The sequence below is a fragment of the Argopecten irradians genome, unplaced genomic scaffold (assembly GCF_041381155.1).
Source record: "Argopecten irradians isolate NY unplaced genomic scaffold, Ai_NY scaffold_0052, whole genome shotgun sequence".
NCBI classification, from domain to species: Eukaryota; Metazoa; Mollusca; class Bivalvia; order Pectinida; family Pectinidae; genus Argopecten; species Argopecten irradians.
The window spans coordinates 43,203-52,581 of NW_027187519.1; positions in this window are offsets into that span (position 1 = coordinate 43,203).

Genomic DNA, 9,379 nt, shown 5'->3' on the forward strand with positions numbered 1-9,379 from the left:
ATTTCAAATTTATTCATTTTGATAAAAATAATGATAAATGAGAAAGTCCAAATAGCAAGTGCATCTAAGTACATTTTTTCAGTTCACAGTTTGGGTGCCATGTAATATAATAATATAATATAACCAGATTGTGCTTTTGTCTTTATCATAGAAAGAAATTGATTGGTATTTGGTCCATCACTGAATCAATATATTCAATTTTACTATAACAAAAGCACTAAGGTGAATAAAAATGTTTGTGATTGCAAATACAAAAATTTAATTTGTTCACTTTATGAATATTTAGCTGAATGTACATTCAAATTTTGATTAATATTTTTGTCATAGTAAATATTTTATGTAATATTTTTGAATGCTGAATTGATGTTGTAGAGGACACTGGGTGCTAGGAGGTTCATTAAGAAGTGTCCCCATATTTTATGACCTTTCAGTTTTCGTTGTAAATTGATATATGACTGTGAATTTCCTAGTATTTCATTTGAATGGTTTTTAACATTCATAGTACCACTATGCACAATTGGCAATGGTTATCTTCAGCTACACAAGACAGTGGACGATATGGAAGCCTGCCAGTGGATGAGAATACCACTACCTCGATATGGAACCTCCAACATTCCCTGTGAAACTGTGTCAGGTTGTTAAAGGCATTAAACTCTGTAGAGTTAAACTTTAGTTGTTCGGAAGACTATAGTTAGCGCTAATAATTTTTATTATAAACACTGGTGTGTCCTATATAATATTCAATCATGTTTGTATAATTAATCCTATTACTTTATTATGTATTTCTTAAATAAAATGGAGAGGTGGGTAGATGTACGAGTATAATATACGTTTTAATTTAATTTAAATGTAGTGTATAAACTAATGTACATCAATAATACCCTAGTATTAAAAACGAGAAAAGGGAGGGAGAATATCTAACAATCAAATCTTGACTGTTACTGTGCATAGTTTTCATACTAAAGATATTATTTTCAGATTGTCGCCGAGCATATCACAAAACTACTCAATAGAGATGAATGATGGATGTAATGCGTGCTCCAGAGAGGTAGATATTAATTTCAGTTGTCGCCGAGCATATCACAAAACTACTCAATGGAGATGAAGATGGATGTAAAGTGCGTGCTCCAGAGAGTAGATATTATTTTCAGGTTGTCGCCGAGCATATCACAAAATTACTCAATGGAGATAAGATGGGTGTAAAGTGCGTGCTCAACAGAGGTAGATATTATTTTCAGGTTGTCGCCGAGCATATCACAAAACTACTCAATGGAGATGAAGATGGATGTAAAGTGCGTGCTCCAGAGAGGTAGATATTATTTTCAGGTTGTCGCCGAGCATATCACAAAATTAACTCAATGGAGATGAAGATGGGTGTAAAGTGCGTGCTCAAGAGAGGTAATTTAAAACGGGTTCATCAGCAGTGAAGTCCTAATGAGGTCTAAAGAGTGTATGTCCAGGAGGTAGGACTTTTCAACAAGTAATGTTATAACTTATAGGATTTATATAATAAATTTAATACATTTGCAGTAAGTTTTGTTTGTTCCATTAATTAACGTCCTATTATATTATTAACAGCGTGTGTGAAGTGCGAGGTGTGTGTTTTTTGGAGACTGCGGTATATCCATGTTTGTGTCTTCTTCTTCCAGATTCATTTACTGAATATGTGTTTATATTTGTTTCTTGTCCAGGTGTCTTCATATCCCAATTGGCAGAAAGCCAAACCCATCGCAACAGGTACATTTTTAGCTCACCTGGCCCGAAGGGCGGTGCGTGACGTTTGGGAGATTTTGTCATGGCGCGGAGTCCGTCTCCCCCCGTCCGTCCGTCCTGTCCCGTCAACATTTCCTTTAAATCACTACTAGTCATAGAGTTCTGCATTGATTGTAACCAAATTTTGGCCACAAGCATTGGGGGAGGGGGAACAGAACTTGTATAAATTTTGGCTCTGACCCCCCGGGGGCAGGAGGGGCGGGGCCCAATAGGGGAAATAGAGGTAAATCCTTTAAAACACTACTTGTCCTAGAGTTCTGCATGAATTGTAACCAAAATTAGCCACAAACATCCTTGGGGGAGGGGGAACAGAACTTGTATAAATTTTGGCTCTGGTTCCCCGGGGGCAGGAGGGGCGGGGCCCAATAGGGGAAATAGAGGTAAATCCTTTAAATCGCTACTAGTCATAGAGTTGTACATGAATTGTAACCAAATTTGGCCACAAACATCCTTGGGGGAAGGGGAACAGAACTTGTATAAATTTTGGCTCTGGTCCCCCGGGGGCAGGAGGGGTGGGGCCCAATAGGGGAAATAGAGGTAAATCCTTTAAATCGCTACTAGTCATAGAGTTCTGAATGGAATGTAACCAAATTTGGCCACAAACATCCTTGGGGGAAGGGGAACAGAACTTGTATAAATTTTGGCTCTGACCCCCCGGGGGCAGGAGGGGTGGGCCCCTATAGTGGAAATAGAGGTAAATCCTATAAATCGCTACTAGTCATAGAGTTCTGCATGGAATGTAACCAAATTTGGCCACAAAAATCCTTTTTGGAAGGGGAACAGAACTTGTATAAATTTTGGCTCTTGCCCCCCGGGGGCAGGACGGGTGAGGCCCAATAGGGGAAATAGAGGTAAATCCTATAAATCGCTACTTGTCCTAGAGTTTTGCTTGGATTGTGACCAAATTTGGCCATAAACATCCTTGGGGGAAGGGGAACAGAACTTGTATAAATTTTGGCTCTGACCCCCTGGGGGCAGGAGGGGTGGGGCCCAATAGGGGATTTAGAGGTTAATATTAAAATTCCTTCAGAAAAGAAACAATGAACCTGTATTCAGAACATTACTTGGCATTACAAACCAGGTGAGCGATACAGGCCCTCTGGGCCTCTTGTTGGTTTTGTTGTCACACCCTCATAGGTAAGGCCAGATTCAATTACTGAATATGTGTTATATTTGTTCTCTTGTCCAGGTGTCTTCATATCCCAATGGCAGATAGGTAACCAGCCAAACCCGTCGCAACAGGTACAGTCTATAACACTGACACAACTGTGAAATGCACTCGTCCGTTGGACAAGTGCTCCTGTTAAATCTACATGTCCGGGTGGCATTTTCTTTGCACTCGAACATTTTCCAGATACTTATGCAGATGTGACTGTATATAGATAGTTTGTTTGTTTGATTACTTTACGTCCTATTAACAGCTACGGTCATGTAAGGACGGCCTCCCATGTTTGTGATGTGTTGCGTGTATGTTGTGCGAGGTGTGTGTTTTTGGAGACTGCGGTATATTCATGTTGTGTCTTCTTTGTTTGTTTGTTTCATTAATTAATTAACGTCCTATTAACAGCTATGGTCATGTAAGGACAGCCTGCCATGTATGCCAGACTACTTCTGGATGTATCCATATGAGCGATTTAACAAGACCTTTTCTGAGTGTATCACCAGCTATAGGAATCCGGAGCTCAGTGCTAGTAGGAAGATGAAGGTATGTTGCGTGTGTCTCCAATAAACAACAGTTAATATCTCTGGGTGTAATTGTATGCTTTAATTATTATAAGGACGGCCTCCTATGCATACAGTGTGTAGCGTGTGTGAAGTGCGAGGTGCGTGTTTTGGGAGACTGCGGTATATTCGTGTTGTGTCTTCTGGTATAGTGGAACTTAATTTTATCCATCTATACAAAATAATTAGATTACTGCTATATGGAAAAAATGTGAATGTTAACAATGTCAATGACGATTAACTAAACAAATTATTCTGTGTATCAATAAGCTAAAAGATTATTAAAGTATACAATAAAATATTTTCAGTCATTTTAATAGAACTTTGCTGATACATGATTGTATGTCTATGATATATAACAAACCATCTCTTTATATATAAATAAATATCTCTTATTTTGTATTTTTGTAAATTCAAAGTTGCACTGGCTGGTGACCATGCTGTAATGGGCTTGTTAGCCAGAACCCTTAGTTTGCGGCAAGATGGTTGCAAGGTTCCATTACAGTTCTTGAGGAAAGGGCCTTTCAACCAACACCGCGCAAAATGACATCAATTGAACGTGATTCTATAGACAAACGTTTCGGCAGACCTGTCACCGGTCAGAGCATCACCACCTACCACTATGCTTCCAAAACATCAGGAGCAGCAGAGGTGCACTAAAGATAGACATTACATAGGACAGCACAGGGCAAATGTTTCATTGTATGTGATTTTCTGTGGCCTTTCACAAGGACAGTTCGTCGGCATCATCAAATATTTTTTCATCATACGGTAGAGGATGTCAACCACGAGCTGGCTTTGATAGACTCGATAAGTCAGCCAGAATTATGTTCATATTCGTATTGCTACTATGCTATCCGTTTGATTAATTAACGTCCTATTAACAGCTATGGTTATGTAAGGAATGCCTCTCATGCATGCAGTGTGTATGTTGTGCAATGTGCGTGTTTCGGGAGACTGCGGTATGTTCATGTTGTGTCTTCTTGTATAGTGGAACTGTTGTCCTTTCATAGTGTACGTTTTTAAAATGATCATAAATAGGACGTTAATCAAACAAACAAGGAGAAGAAGCCACTTCATGCAGGGCGTGTACGTGGAGACATCTCTGCCTACACGGGCGTGTAGATGTTCGGATCAAAGGTAACATTCGCATCCTCTGTGCTACCATGGTGACACTCTAAAAGGCGTTTATGGTAAACCATATCGACGGTACCTCCTGTATACCGTCCCACCCCGGTCCAAACACGCTCCCTCCAAACTATCTTCGTCAAAATGGGTCATATATCGCATCCCTCTCACCACACCCACATCACAATAACAAACAATAAATAACGTTAAATCAGCCAGCAGAATGTACAATAAAAACAAACAACACACTACATCCATCTTACTGGAATTTAACACAACAACACAATTAAGGGAAGTTGGTTTTAATAAAATCACTTACCCCGTCACAAAATCCAACGCACCACACACCCAACAACGTGCACAACAGAATAAAAGAAACAAACGATTTTAAGGGCAAAAAAAACACTTCATACCACATGTTTCCAAAGACATCCTTTATTCATATAGATGTCATCAAAAATACTCGCACTATGAAACCAATCACAACCAAAACAATTGCTCCCACCGCACAAAACACACAGACAGGAATACACATCACGGCCGAGTTATCAGGCAACAAAGTCCTTATAGCCCGTTACACAAGCATCACAGATAGGGACGTAATTAACAAAGTCCGTGCCCTTATAAACACACACAAAACTGGTATGAGAGAACAGACATATCTACACAGTCTACACCAATCTCTACACAAACAACATTTCGGTCTCTAACAACACCAATACTTTTCACACAGACACCTGCCCACACTGTTTCAACAGAAACACAAACTGATACAATAACATCTATATACATGCTGGATAGTTCATCTGACTTGGACAGCACTATTTCCAAATGCCACCTACTCCAAGAACATCAGCAGGGATGGGGAAATACAAAAACATAAGACATACTACACCAAAACGGACTCTGGGAGTCAGAGCCAAACTTTATACAAGTTCTGTTCCACTTCCCCCAAATCTATGCAGAGCGGTATGACTAGTAGCGATTTAAAGGAAATATTGACGGACGGACGACAAACGCCGTGCCACGACATAAGCTTACCGGCCCTTTGGGCCAGGTGAGCTATAAAAAAGAACAGTGTACGGCAGAATGCAAACTCATACTAACAAGAGGCCCAGAGGGCCTGTATCGCTCACCTGGTTTGTAATGCTAAGTAATGTTCTGAATACAGGTTCATTGTTTCTTTTCTGAAGGAATTTTAATATTAACCTCTAAGTCCCCTATTGGGCCCCACCCCTCCTGCCCCCAGGGGGTCAGAGCCGAAGTTCTGTTCTCCTTCCCCAAAGAATGTTTATGGCCAAATGTGGTCACGATCCAAGCAAAACTCTATGACTAATAGCGAATTAAAGGATTTACCTCTATTTCCCCTATTGGGCCCCGCCCCTCCAGCCCCCGGGGGGGCAAGAGCCAAAATTTATACAAGTTCTGTTCCCCTTCCCCCAAGGATGTTTGTGGCAAAATTTGGTTACAATCCATGTAGAACTCTATGACTAATAGCGATTTAAAGGATTTACCTCTATTTCCCCTATTGGGCCCCGCCCCTCCAGCCCCCGGGGGGGTCAGAGCCAAAATTTATACAAGTTCTGTTCCCCTTCCCCCAAGGATGTTTGTGGCAAAATTTGGTTACAATCCATGTAGAACTCTATGACTAATAGCGATTTAAAGGATTTACCTCTATTTCCCCTATTGGGCCCCGCCCCTCCTGCCCCCGGGGGGTCAGAGCCAAAATTTATACAAGTTCTGTTCCCCTTCCCCCAAGGATGTTTGTGGCAAAATTTGGTTACAATCCATGTAGAACTCTATGACTAGTAGCGATTTAAAGGATTTACCTCTATTTCCCCTATTGGGCCCCGCCCCTCCTCCCCCCCGGGGGTCAGAGCCAAAATTTATACAAGTTCTGTTCCCACTCCCCTAAGGATGTTTGTGGCCAAATTTGGTTACAATCCATGCAGAACTCTATGACTAGTAGCGATTTAAAGGAAATGTTGACGGACAGACGGACGGACGGACGACGGACGCCGCGCCATGACATAAGCTCACCGGCCCTTCGGGCCAGGTGAGCTAACAATCAGTCATTTCAAATTTATTCATTTTTGATAAAAATACATGACGAAGAGAAAGTCCAAATAGCAAGTGCATCTTGTACATTGCTTTTCAGTTCAAATTTTTGGTGCCATATAATATAATATAACCAGATTGTGCTTTTGTCTTTATCATAGAAAGAAATTGAGCATTGGTCCATCAGTGAATCAACATATTCAATTTTACTATAACAAAAGCATTAAGGTGATAAAAATGTTGTGATTTCATACAAAAATTTAATTTATTCACTTATGAATATTTTGCTAAATACATCTCAAATTTTATTAATATTTTAGCATAGTATATATATTTGCATAGTTTTAATGTTGAATTGATGTTGTAGAGACACTGGGTGCTAGTCATTTAAGGTGTCCCCATATGACCTTTCAGTATTCGTTGTAAATTGATATATGCTTAGATTTTCTAGTATTCATTTGAATGGTTTTACATTCTAGTACCAATCACAAGGCAATGTTATCATCAGCTACACAAGACAGTGGACGATATGGAAGCCGCCAGTGGATGAGAATACCCTACCTCGATATGGAACGCCAACATTCCCCTGTGAAACTGATGCATGTTGTTAAGGTCATTAACTCCTGTAGAGTTAAACTTTAGTTGTTCGGAAGACTATGTTAGCGCTAAAATTTTATTATAAACACTGGTGTGTCCAATATCATATTCAATCAGTCTTGTATAATTAAATCCTATTACTTATTATGTATTTCTTAAATAAAATGGGAGAGGTGGGTAGATGTACGAGTATAATATACGTTTTAATTTAATTTAAATGTAGTGTATAAACTAATGTACATCAATAATACCTAGTATTAAAAACAAGAAAAGAGGGCCTGTATCGCTCACCTGGTTTGTAATGCCAAGTAATGTTCTGAATACAGGTTCATTGTTTCTTTTCTTAAGGAATTTTAATATTAACCTCTAAATCCCCTATTGGGCCCCACCCCTCCTGCGCCCAGGGGGTCAGAGCCAAAATTTATACAAGTTCTGTTCCCCTTCCCCCAAGGATGTTTATGGCCAAATTTGGTCACAATCCAAGCAAAACTCTAGGACAAGTAGCAATTTATAGGATTTACCTCTATTTCCCCTATTGGGCCCCACCCGTCCTGCCCCTGGGGGGCCAGAGCCAAAACTTATACAAGTTCTGTTCCCCTTCCCCCAAGGATGTTTGTGGCCAAATTTGGTTACAATCCATACAGAACTCTATGACTAGTAGCAATTTATAGGATTTACCTCTATTTCCCCTATTGGGCCCCCCGCCCCTCCTGCCCCCGGGACCAGAGCCAAAATTTATACAAACTCAGTTCTTATTCTCCCAAGGATATTTCTGGCCAAATTTGGTTACATTCCATGCGGAACTCTGTGACAAGTAGCGATTTAAAGGATTTACCTCTATTTCCCTATTGGGCCCCGCCCCGCCCCTCCTGCCCCCGGGGGGGTCATAGCCACAATTTATACAAGTTCTGTTCCCCTTCCCCCAAGGATGTTTGTGGCCAAATTTGGTTCCAATCCATGCAGAACTCTATGACTAGTAGCGATTTAAAGGATTTACCTCTATTTCCCCTATTGGGCCCCGCCCCTCCTGCCCCCGGGGGGTCAGAGCCAAAATTTATACAAGTTCTGTTTCCCTTCCCCCAAGGATGTTTGTGGCCAAATTTGGTTACATTTCATGCAGAACTCTATGACTGACTAGTAGCGATTTAAAGGATTTACCTCTATTTCCCCTATTGGGCCCCGCCCCTCCTGCCCCCCAGGGGGCCAGAGCCAAAATTTATACAAGTTCTGTTTCCCTTCCCCCAAGGATGTTTGTGGCCAAATTTGGTTACATTTCATGCAGAACTCTATGACTAGTAGCGATTTAAAGGATTTACCTCTATTTCCCCTATTGGGCCCCGCCCCTCCTGCCCCCGGGGGGTCAGAGCCAAAATTTATACAAGTTCTGTTTCCCTTCCCCCAAGGATGTTTGTGGCCAAATTTGGTTACATTTCATGCAGAACTCTATGACTAGTAGCGATTTAAAGGATTTACCTCTATTTCCCCTATTGGGCCCCGCCCCTCCTGCCCCCGGGGGGCCAGAGCCAAAATTTATACAAGTTCTGTTCCCCTTCCCCCAAGGATGTTTGTGGCCAAATTTGGTTACATTCCATGCAGAACTCTATGACTAGTAGCGATTTAAAGGATTTACCTCTATTTCCCCTATTGGGCCCCGCCCCTCCTGCCCCCGGGGGGTCAGAGCCAAAATTTATACAAGTTCTGTTCCCCTTCCCCCAAGGATGTTTGTGGCTGATTTTGGTTACAATCCATGCAGAACTCTAGGACAAGTAGCGATTTAAAGGATTTACCTCTATTTCCCCTATTGGGCCCCGCCCCTCCTGCCCCCGGGGGGTCAGAGCCAAAATTTATACAAGTTCTGTTCCCCCTCCCCCAAGGATGTTTGTGGCCAAATTTGGTTACAATCCATGCAGAACTCTATGACTAGTAGCGATTTAAAGGAAATGTTGACGGACAGACGGACGGACGGACGGACGACGGACGGACGGACGACGGACGACGGACGCCGCGCCATGACATAAGCTCACCGGCCCTTCGGGCCAGGTGAGCTAACAATCAGTCATTTCAAATTTATTCATTTTTGATAAAAATACATGACGAAGAG